Genomic DNA, 12,661 nt, shown 5'->3' with positions numbered 1-12,661 from the left:
CGCCCAGTCAGCTTCAAGCGAGTCAAGAGGAGAACGCGTGTAGCGATGCCCAACTATTTGAGCAGCCACAGTCACATGACTTAAACGATGGGAAAGTGCAATTACTGTGGCAAGAGGTGGATGATGATGAGACACAATTGCCAAAAAGTCAGGAGGACCAGGGAGCGGAAGTAGAAGATGAGGCCGTGCATGATATTGTAACTGACCCAACCTGGCAGGGGGACATGCAGAGCGAGGACAGCAGCACACGGGGGCGTAGCACCACAACAGGCAGGAAGAAGCAGTATGGTGGCTGCAGACACAAGGCTGGAAAGCGTTACCCGTAACACCAATATGACAGTAGTTGCCAGTACAACTGTTAAGTCTTCCCGAGTCTGGTTGTTTTTTAAAGACTCTTCAGATAACCCCAAAAAGGCCATTTGCACCACCTGCCTAGCAAAACTAGCAGCCTGACTACCACCATCATGACCATGCACATGGGAGCAAAGCACCTTACTAAGTGGGCTGAAACCCAGGGTCCAGAAACAGTGTCTGCAGGTGACACCACTGCTTCTTACACTGTTGTGCGTGCACGCCAATCCCCTGTCCATGGCGCATGCAAAGATGCCTCCCACTCTGCACCTGTCATTGCATACCCTCAACTAGCACCATCAACAAGCACATTAACGTTCTTGTCCCACTGCAGCGTTCAGTTGTCCCTACCCCAGGGAACGCAAGCACAAATACGCAGCCAACGTCTCACAGGTCACACTATTAAATTCACACATTTTGCGAATGGTTGCGCTTGAAATGTTGCCTTTTAGGCTCGTGGAGACGGAAGCTTTCCGCAACCTGATGGTGGCGGCCGTCCCTCGGTACTCGGTCCCCAGCCACCACTATTTCTCCCGGTGTGCCGTCCCCGCATTACACGAGCATGTGTCCCACAACATTAGCCGTGCCCTCAACAACGCAGTTACTGGGAAGGTCCACCTAACCACGGACATGTGGACAAGTGCTTGTAGGCAGGGATGGTACATCTCGCTGACGGCACACTGGGTTAATATAGTGGAAGCCGGGACCCAGTCGGACCTTGGGATGGAACACATCCTCCCAACGCCGAGAATTGCGGGCTCTGGGTCAATCAGGGTTGCCCCCACATTGTACAGCTCTTGTATCTCCTCCTCCTCTTCAGCCTCCATCTCCGAAATGAGCGCATTAATCAGACGTTGGAAACACTGCAGCACTGCCTCAGCCAAACAGCAACAGGCTGTGCTGAAGCTAATATGCTTAGGTGACAAACCGCAAACCGCTGAAGAAGTGTGGACAGCTCTGAAAGAGCAGGCAGATCTGTGGCTGACACCGCTGAACCTACAGCCAGGCATGGTTTTGTGTGACAATGGCCGGAACCTGGTGGTGGCTCTGAGGTGAGGCGAGTTCACACACGTACCATGCCTGGCCCATGTGCTTAACCTCGTGGTTCAGTGGTTTCTCAAAACCTACCCAGATCTGACGCATCTTCTTGTCAAAGTACACCGCGTGTGTGCCCATTTTAGAAAGGCAGCTACAGCTTCCGCCGCCCTTGCCGTGCTTCAGCAGTGTTTGCAGCTTCCAGCTCACCGACTGGTGTGCGATGTCCCCAAGCGTTGGAACTCTACATTGTAGATGTTGGGAAGGGTTTATAAGCAGAAGAGGGCAGTTGTTGACTACCAGCATCAACATGGCCATCAGTATTCAGGTCAGACTCCACACATAAGACCTCAGGAGTGGACATGAATGTCAGACATCTGTACCATATTCCAAAACTTTGAGGAGTCCACCAAGATGATGAGTGGCGATGACGTTATAATTAGCATCAACATCCCGCTTCTCTGTCTTCTGAAACACTCTCTGCTCTCAATTAAAGAGGAGCATTGCAGGCGGAGCACAATGAGATGGAGCCCAGCCTCATTTCATCCCAACATGGATTTGGTGACAATGAGGAGGAGAAGGAGGAAGAACAGGAGCTAGTTTCCTGCGCTATAGACGGTACTACCTGCACAACTGTCATACCGTCTGTTCAACATGGATGGCCTGAGGACAGGGCTGAGGAGGAAGAGGAGGAGGAGGATGAGGAGGAGAGCATGTTAAGTCGTCTTCTTGGTGAGGACACGGAAGTCTTGCCTCTCTGCAGTCTGGCAGACATGGCTGAGTTTATATTACGCTGCCTTTCCCGTGACCCTCGCGTTGTCCAAATTTTGGGTGACAGTCATTACTGGTTGGTGAAACTTCTAGACCCACGCTACAAGGAGAACTTCCTGTCTCTAATTCCCTTGCTGGACAGGCCTAATAAAATGGGGCAGTACCAGAATGCCATTGTTGCGGAATTATTAAAAAAATTCCCATCTGAAAACGCAGGCGGCAGAGATCACAGTTCGTTGGACAACCAAGGAGTACAGAAGAGAGAGACACAAATGCAATCCAGCAGAGGCAGGGGAACACTGTCAAAGTTCCGGGACAGTTTTCTCAGACCCTCCCATCGCACAGGCCCTGAGGCACGGGGTATTCTCTCAAGCATTTCGGAAAATGCTGAGGGAGTACCTTGCCGACCGCACCAACGTCCTCCGTGATTCTTCTGTGCCTTATAATTATTGGGTATCCAAACTAGACACATGGCATGAACTGGCTCTCTACGCCTTTGGAGGTCCTGGCCTGCCCTGCCGCTAACGTTTTGTCAGAACAGGTTTTTAGTGCCACTGGTGGAATTATAACCATTAGGCGCATCTGAAAATGCTGACAGGTTGACTCTTAGAAAAATGAACAAGGTCTGGATTGGGCCAGACTTCTCAACACCACCGAATGATAGCAGCATAACATAAACTCAAGTACAGTGTCTTTTTTTTGGGAGGTCTAACTCTATTCGCATGCATCTCTGTCTTCAAATCCAGGCATGGATATAAGCTTCCTGATTTTGCCTATTTGATCCTGTCCTCCTCCTTCTCTTCATCCTCATCCCCCACCACCATATCACCACAATATCCACCATATCACCATATTTACATCTCTTGCAAGAGGCATTGGAGTTCCTCCAAATTTTTGGCAGCCGTTGCATTCACTGCATAGGCAAACTGTATGGGAGACCCACTTCCTAATAATAGAAACTTTGTTATCAGGAGGCCCTCCGACCTCTAAGTCTCTTGCAAGAGTAATTGGAGTTTCTCAAAATTTTTGGCAGCTGTTGCATCCACTGCATAGACAAACAGTATGGGAGACCCACTTCCTAATAATGGGAACATTGTTTTCAGGAGGCCCTCCAACCTCTATGTCTCTTGCAAGGGACATTGGAGTTCTTCCAAATTTTTGGCATCTGTTGCATTCACTGCATAGGCAAACAGTATGGGAGACCCACTCTATTCTAATGGAAACATGTCATTACTGTGGCCCAGCTCTGTCTTTAAATTGTTATTGGGGTATTTCCTAAATTTTGGCAGCCGTTGGACTCACTGCATACCCTATAACTGTATAGCAGACCCGCTCCTTTCTAATGGGAACATGTGATTACTAGAGTTGAGCCACCCCCGTAGTGTTCGAGTTTGGTTCGGTTCGTCGAACACCCGTATGTTCGTCGAACTGTTCGACGAACTGTTCGTCGAACACCGTCGAACACCGTTAAAACCAATGGCAGGCAAACAAAAACACATAGAAAACACCTTCAAAGGTGTCCAAAAGCTGACAAACTGCTCAGAAGACACAACTAACACATGGAAAAGTGACAAGTACATATAGTCATGCGAAAAGAAAAGAGGTGGAGGAGTAAAAGGAGGGGGAGACACAGATATAGGCATGTCATGCCCTTCTAAAACCAAAAAAGTGCGAAGCTGACACGGCCAGTCCGTTCCTGCCCGTGCGACCTCCGTGTCGCCGGGTTTGTGCCAGAGCTGAGGTGGACCCTGACAGCCAGCCCCCCTCTCCCAATACTGGTGCCTGTCCGCTGGTGGGTGGAGCGAGCCCCCCTGCGGTGGAGGCAGGTCTAAGCTTTTTAATTGAAATTGTCTCTGTAATTTGAATGAGTACACTTTAAATCCTTTTACAAGGATCTATTGGAGGGCAAGTCTGATGCCAGCAGCCGCGGGAATTCCAGCTCCAGTATAGTCCACTAAAGCTGCTGCAGTTAAAATGCTTTTATAAGGATCGAGCTTTGCGGTCCACCGCAAGGCGTCCTACCGCCAGTCCGAGCCCCTGTGCCTTGGGGTGCCTCCCCGATGCTCTTCACTGAGTGTCCCGGGGGCCCGAAGCATTTCCTTTGAAAAAATTAAGTGTCCAAACTACAGGTGGTGTAGCTTGCTTAACAGGTGGGATAATCCGCTGACTAGCATACACTGCTAATAGGCCCAAAGTATTGCCTGGGCTAGATGCAGTTAAAAATTTGTAATTAGATCTACAGGTGGTGGCTACTCCACTGACTAGCAGACACTGCTACTAGGCCCAAAGTATTGCCTGGGCTAGATGCAGTTAATAAATTGTAATTAGATACTCTCGTTGGATGCTGAGAAAGCATTCCATAGAGTCTCCTGGCATGCCATGTATTATTCTATTAAAAAGTTTGGGGTAGGGGTCTAGGGGACCCTTTTATAGCCAAAATCATGGCCCTGTATCGCAATCCGTCAGCTAGGCTGAAGATAAATGGAACATTTTCATCACCTTTCATAATCACCAATGGGACAAGGCAGGGATGTCCTTTGTCCCCTCTCTTATACATCCTAGTGATGGAGCACCTGCTCTCATCAATTCGCGATAACCCCAATATTAGGTGGATTGAGGTGGGAGACACCGAGTACAAGTGCTCTGCATTTGCTGATGATGTCCTAGTATATATCACTCAATCACATATATCCATCCCTGCTGTTATGGCTGAAATAGATTACTTTGTTACATGGTCAAATTTTAAAATCAATGCAGCGAAGTCTGGAGCCCTCGATGTCTCCCTCCCCAAATCCATACAGGATTCCATCCAGTCCAACTTTCCCTTTGCCTGGCCCTCACAGGGTATCAAATACTTAGGAATTTGTATTCATAGAGACCTCTCCCGTCTATTTTATCATAATTTTGGGCCCTTTATTGAACAACTCCATAAAGATCTTACTTCTTGGACGGTGAAGGATTTTTCCTGGTTCCGCAGAATAAGTATACTAAAAATGAACGTCCTACCTAAACTCTTATACCTCTTCCAAACCATTCCCGTGGTAATTCCCTCAAATTTTTGGAAAAGACTACGCAGTAGCTTTTAGTCTCCCCAAGATGACACAGGTGGGGCAGATGGTGGTTGTCCCGGCCCGCTAGGCCGCATTGTAGCACAGTGAGCTACGCACTGCAACTTATGCTTCATATCCATGTGACGGTTCATGCATGAAGTGCTCAAACTATGGATTTTTTGGCCTCTACTTAGCTTTTGGTGACAAATGTTACAGATAACACGAGTTGGGTCATCCTTAGCGATCTGAAAAAATACCCAGGCTATGCAAGGTTTAGAGCCCATGCGACTCTGCTACTAGCAATACTATCAAATGATTGGCTGGGTTAGATGCAGAGCGTCTGGGTTTGGTTGGGGGTCCGCACAGTCTGCCTAGGCTAGATGCAGTTAAAAATTCTCATTAGATACACAGGCGGTGCAGCTTGCTTCGCAGCTGGGCTAATACGCCCAAAGTATTGGTAGACTCTATACTAAATAAGGAAGGATTCACTGACTGTGGTGGCACCTCCGTGGGCCGTGGCGATTGGTGGAGATTTGGTGGATGATTATAGGAGAAAGCTCCTTAATAGAGAAAGTTGGTGGATTTATACTTTAAATACACGTGTACCAGTGGGTTTAAACATCAGACATGATTTGATGTATCATTATGAGTGATCATTTATAGATTATTATTATATATGTTCCATTTTTCTTCTTTTCTTTTTCATTATTTACATTTATATGCATTGTTTCTATGCTATACGATTTTAACATGGTATGTGTGTTTAAATTTCTGATTAACTCAGCCTTGAATAGGTGCATAGCAGGATATGACATATAAATACCACTTCCTTGCTGTTTTTTTGCTCTGCAATGATTAAGAACTCGTATATATATTGTGCAGAAAGAAGGGTGAGAGTCCGCCCAGGCGGGAGGAAATTGGAGTTTCATAACACATATTTGAACTGGAGAGGTATTAGAGGCCTGCAATGGCCACAGGTACTAATGGAGGTAATCAAGGTAGGGAGAGAGGCAAGAGGTCCGGTCATCTTAGTTATACAGGCCGGGGGAAACGACATAGCTTATCACAAGAGCGCATAACTAATGGCAATAATGAAACTAGACACTGAGCGCTTCAGAGAATTTTTCACAAAACTAACTATAGCATGGTCAGGGATTGTGCCGAGAACGGAATGGCAAGGTGCGTGAGACATCACGGCCATCGAACGGACAAGGCAGGTAATAAATATTCGGATGGCAAAATTTTTAAGAGACAGAGGCTGTGTAGTGATACGACACCGACAACTGGAAGGAGATAAAGCAGGCCTCATACGGCCCGACGGTGTTCACTTAATGGATATTGGACTGGACATATTCCTGTCAGGACTCCAGGACGGAGTGGAACAAGCGTTAAGAGTGATGGATGGGGGTCGGAGTCCTGCATACGAGTAAGCAGGATCCTCCGTGGCCTGGAAATAGAAAGGACATGTTGGAGAGTTACACTTGTTGGCCAACTTGCCATTGTGGAGACTGTAGACACAGGGCATGCTGCAACAAGCTGAATAATTTTAGAAATAAAATGCATTTCTAATGGAATGAGTATAAACAGTTAATAAAGCTGTGACCGATCCTCACCCATCCAGTTATAAGAGTTACATGATTGTATTGTCAATGAAAGGGGGGCGTTAGGGGGCTGAGCGTCTGGGTTTGGTTAGGGGTCCCCATAGTCTGCCTAGGCTAGATGCATTTAAAAATCATTATTAGATACACAGGCGGTGCAGCTTGCTTCGCAGCTGGGTTACTACACTGACTAGCAGACACTGAAGCTTTGGAGCAGACCTCTGAGTAAACAGCTCTTCAGACTCAACCATCTGTGTTACCCCAAGCCATAGTGTATGTATTTTCTTACGGTTAAAAGGGGGTGGGGGGAGACCCAACCCACCTCTAATTGACGATGGCAACGTCAAGTAAAACAAAGCAAGGGGACTCCAAAAAGAGTCTCCATTTTTTCCAAAAATTTGTGGCACAGACACCACTTAAGTGGCATCAATTGCCCCAGAGTTGCTTAAAACAGTTGGTTAGAATGAGTACCACACACTGCTACTATGCCCAAAATTATTTTCCAGACAAGATGCAGCTAAAAATTAGTAATTTGCAAGCTGGTGGAGCTTAGTATAGATGACATAATAGAATGACTACCGCACACTGCTACAGGCCCAAAATTATTTTCCAGACAAGATGCAGCTAAAAATTATTAGTAATTTGAAAGCTTAAAACAGTTGGTGAGTAGTGTTGAGCCACCCCCGTAGTGTTCGAGTTCGGTTCGGTTCGTCGAACACCCGTGTGTTCGTCGAACTGTTCGTCGAACACCTTCGAACACCGTTAAAACCAATGGCAGGCAAACAAAAACACATAGAAACACATAGAAAACACCTTCAAAGGTGTCCAAAAGCTGACAAACTGCTCAGAAGACACAACTAACACATGGAAAAGTGACAAGTACATATAGTCATGCGAAAAGAAAAGAGGTGGAGGAGTAAAAGAAGGGGGAGACACAGATATAGGCATGTCATGCCCTTCTAAAATCCAAAAAGTGAGAAGCCGAGACGGCCAGTCCGCTCCTGCCCGTGCCACCTCCGTGTCGCCGTGTTTGTGCCAGAGCCGCGGTGAACCCTGACGGCCAGCCCCCCTCTCCCAATACTGGTGCCTGTCCGCTGGTGGGTCGAGAGAGCCCCCCTGTGGTGGAGGCAGCTCTAAGCTTTTTAATTTAAATTGTCCCTCTAATTTGAATGAATACACTTTAAATCCATTTACAAGGATCTATTGGAGGGCAAGTCTCATGCCAGCAGCCGCGTAATTCCAGCTCCAGTAGCGTCCACTAAAGCTGCTGCAGTTAAAAAGCTTTTATAAGGATCGAGCTCAGCTGTCCACGGCAAGGCATCCTAGTGCCAGTCCCAGCCCCTATGCCTTGGGGTGCCTCCTGATGCTCTTCACTAAGTATCCCGTGGTCCCGAAGCATTTCCTTTGAAAAAATTAAGTGTCCAAACTACAGGTGGTGTAGCTTGCTTAACAGCCGGGATAATCCGCTGACTAGCAGACACTGCTACTAGGCACAAAGTATTTCCTGGGCTAGATGCAGTTAAAAATTTGTAAGTAGATACTCTCGTTGGATGCTGAGAAAGCATTCCATAGAGTCTCCTGGCACGCCATATATGATTCTCTTAAAAAGCTTGGGGTAGGGGTCTAGGGGACCCTTTTATAGCCAAAATCACGGCCCTGTATCACAATACGTCACCTAGGCTGAAGATAAATGGAACTGTAGCACCGAGGGCTCGGTTGCTACAGACGTATTGCACCTCACCCAGAGGTGTGATATCTCACTCTCAGATAAGGATGGAGTGTGGATCAGGACCCGACACCTGCATGCATTACACCACATTGCCGTGGGGCAGGGCGACCAATATGCCCCTGAGATGGGCACGACAGTCCCTGTCCCTGGCTGGAGTGGGGGGAGGGAACACTGAGGAAGGGGAACCCTGCAGTGCAGGAGCAGGGAGGAAGCAGTTCCTGGGTGCATTGAGAAGGGAGTATAAAAGGTGGGCACCATCTTAGTTCAGTGCAGAGAAGTCTGAGCAGAAGTGGCAGGGAGCAGGGGCTCTGCATGAGCTCTGCTCCGGAGGCGGGCCTAGTAACAGAGGCCCAGGCCTGCAAGAGGGAGAAGGAAGGAAGAGGAGCGGAGAAGGCTCCAGGAACGAGGAATGAAGGGATCCCAGGGGTGCGGACGGGCGAGTCGCCACCGCACGCCCGAATCCACCTGCGTGGAGGGGTCAGGCCAAAGGGGGAGACCGGTCCCCGAACTAGTGGAGGCAGGAAACGACCCTCAGCTAGAAACCGGAGGCTCTGACATTTTATGTGGCGCAGCCCCTTGCTCCACCCGCTAGGAAGGCACCACATAGGGTCAGGGAAACTGGCGCCAAGTTTACCAAGAGGAGGCCCGAGGCAGCCGGACAGAAGTGTTGGTAAGAAAGGCCAGACAAAGGACACACAAAGGGGGTCCTGTGAAGCGCTCCAAAGTTATCTGGGAGTTGTCTGAGCCCCTCACCTGGTGAGCACAGTACGACGTGGGCAGCCGTTACCTGCAGACGTGGTCTGGATAATAAGAACTGTGAGTAAAGGCCCTGAACTGCATCACTGACTCCGTGTCGTTACTGCTGCTGCCCTGCACCATCACCCCCATCCTCCGCATACACTGCCCTGAGGCTATACTCCTCCCGTGGGGAGTTATGCTACGCTCTGCTGCACCCACAACACCAGCCTTAGCGGTCTGCCCTGTAGCGGCGGTTCACTCTGACCGCAATCCACGGGTGGCGTAGTCGGACATTTAAACATCAAAACCACATAAATAGTTCCGCCACTGGTTTGACTGCCCTGAGCCACGGAACCGGATCGCCGCCACGAAGACTACAACCACCAGCATCCACCAAAAAGGGTCCGGCTCCGGGTGTCCCAAGGCCCAGGGGGTGCGTCAGAACATTTTCATCACCTTTCACAATCACCAATGGGACAAGGCAGGGATGTCCTCTGTCCCCTCTATTCTACATCCTAGTGACGGAGCACCTGCTCTCATCAATTCGCCATAACCCCAATATTAGGTGGATTGAGGTGGGAGGCACCGAGTACAAGTGCTCTCTATTTGCTGATGATGTCCTAGTATATATCACTCAATCACATATATCCATCCCTGCTGTTATGGCTGAAATAGATCACTTTGTTACATGGTAAAATTTTAAAATCAATGCAGCGAAGTCTGAGGCCCTCGATGTCTCCCTCCCTAAATCCATATAGGATTCCATCCAGTCCAACTTTCCCTTTGCCTGGCCCTCACAGGGTATCAAATACTTAGGAATTCCTATTCATAGAGACCTCTCCCATCTATGTTATCTTAATTTTGGGCCCTTTATTGAACAATTCCATACAGACCACGGTTGGCAAGTTAGAACTGTAAGATTCACTACGTGAACCACTGGTGTTTTGTGGAAAAGCACATGTACACCGCGTTCCAAATTATTATGCAAAAAGTGTTTAGGAGTGATAAGGGAAGAATTTGTTTGTTTGTCAGTTAAACTCATTGATGGTGATGTGTGTCAGGGCTCTTTATATCACTGTAAGCAATTGCAGACACCTGTGCTAATTAGTTTGGCAGGTGTGTCCAATGAAAGGCAAGACTACTTAAGAAGGCTCTCTCACATTATTAAGCAGCCTACATTTTCTGCCAAAATGGGAAAGAAAAAGGATGTGTCGGCTGCTGAGAAGCAACAAATTGTGGAGTGTTTAGGTCAAGGCATGACTACAATCAACATTGTGCGATGATCAGGATGAAGTGTCTTGGCAATCAAGAAGTATGTAGCTGATTCACAGTACACACGTGTGCGTGCTGATAAGGGCAAATTGAGGACTCTTTCCTACAGGCAATTACGTCAGGTTGAAACAGCAGCGGCAAAAAAGCCTTGTCATAGCAGCAGACAAGTTTTTGAAGCTGCTTGTGCCTCCAACGTCCCCCGAACAACAAGATGCAGGGTCCTTCAGAGGTTTGCAGCTGTGCATATGCCATCCTGTCGACCTCCTCTATCCACTTCACACAAGCAGAAACGGCTCCAGTGGGCCAAACATTACATGAAGACTGATTTCAAAACTGTTTTGTTCACGGATGAGTGCCGTGCAGCGCTCGATGGTCCAGATGAATGGAGTGGAGGATGGCTGGTTGATGGACACCCCACGCAAACACGGCTACAGCGCCAACAAGGAGGAGGTGGAGTAATGTTTTGGGCTGGAATCATGGGGAGAGAGATTGTCGGCCCCTTTAGGATCCCTGAAGGCGCTAAAGATGAACTCCATAATGTATGTGGATTTTCTCAAACAGCACTTCCTGCCATGGTTCAAGAAGAAGAACCGTGTATTTCACAGCAAGATAATTTTTCTGCATGATAATGCACCATCTCATGCTGCACATAAAACATCTGCATCTCTGGCTGATATGGGCATAAAAGGGGACAAACTTATGGTGTGACCCCCATGCTCCCCTGACCTCTACCCCATTCAGAACCTTTGGAGCATCATTAAAAGGAGTGTCTATGATGGCGGGCGGCAGTTCACATCTAAGCAACAGCTCTGGGAGGGTATTCTGTCCTCATGAAAAACAATTGAAGCAGAAACCATCCAAAACCTGACAAATTCAATGGACGAGAGAGTTCAGAAGCTCCTTTCGAACAAGGGGTCCTATGTGAAAATGTAACATCACCTAGAATAAAGTTTTGAGTTGAAAACTGTTTGATTTCAGTTTCTAACAACCTGCTAATGCTTATAATTTCAAAAATGACCATTTTTTTGGTCTTTATTAAAATGAAAAGGTTGATCGAAAAGTTTGGGGGATCTAAGAGTGTGGCAACCCAGTAGTCATGATTACTTCGAATTCTGACAATATGAGGGTCATGCTGCAGGTAGTGCAGCAAGAAGGCACTTATGTGTCTTGCGCATCTCGGAGCCCCAAAATTATTTTCCGGGCTAGATGCAGCTAAAAATTATTTTTAATTTTAAATCTGGTGAAGCTTATTATAGATGGCCTAATAGGATCAGTGCTGCACACTGCTACAAAGCCCAAATTATTTTCCAGTCAAGATACAGATAAACATGATTAGTAATTTGAAAGCTTAAAACGGTTGGTAGGGTGATTTTAACCAATCATCAAGCTTTTACTCTCCCCAGGATGACACAGGGGTAGAAAAGTCGTTTCGGATCCATGATTTGTTCATCTTTATGAACGTGAGTCTGTCTACATTATCAGTGGATAGCCGCGTGCGCTTATCTGTCAGCACACCACCAGCAGCGCTGAACACACGTTCAGACAGAACGCTGGCTGCGGGGCATGACAAGATCTCCAAGGCGTAAGTGGCTAGCTCCGGCCATTTATCCAGATTGGAAGCCCAAAAAGAGCAAGGGTCCAGTGACACAGTCGTGGCTTCAATGTTTACTTGGAGATACTCCTGTACCATCGTCTCTAGGCGTTTACTATGTGTCAGACTTCTTGTCTCCTGTGGCCTTGCAAAGGATGGGCTAAAAAAGTGGTGAAATGATTCCGCAAAATTGATGTTACCAGCAGATACTGTGGTTCTGTTACGGTTTGAGTGCTGAACACTTGACGGTCCCACGGTTGGCAAGTTGGAACTGTGAGATTCACTACGTGCACCACTGGTATTTTGTGGAAAAGCACATGTAAGATTCTGCAACAGTCTCTGCTGATACTCCTGCATGCGTGCATCCCTTTCTATGGCAGGAATAATTTCTGCAAATTTACTTTTGTACCGGGGATCTAACAGTGTGGCAACCCAGTAGTCAGGATTATTTCTAATTCTCACAATTCGAGGGTCATGTTGCAGGTAGTGCAGCAAGAAGGCACTCATGTGTGTTGCGCATCCAGGA

The sequence above is a fragment of the Phyllobates terribilis genome, unplaced genomic scaffold, assembly GCF_046119375.1.
Source record: "Phyllobates terribilis strain yellow unplaced genomic scaffold, ASM4611937v1 Scaffold_2__4_contigs__length_985480577, whole genome shotgun sequence".
In the NCBI taxonomy this organism is placed as follows: domain Eukaryota; kingdom Metazoa; phylum Chordata; class Amphibia; order Anura; family Dendrobatidae; genus Phyllobates; species Phyllobates terribilis.
This window is presented reverse-complemented; position numbering follows the sequence as displayed.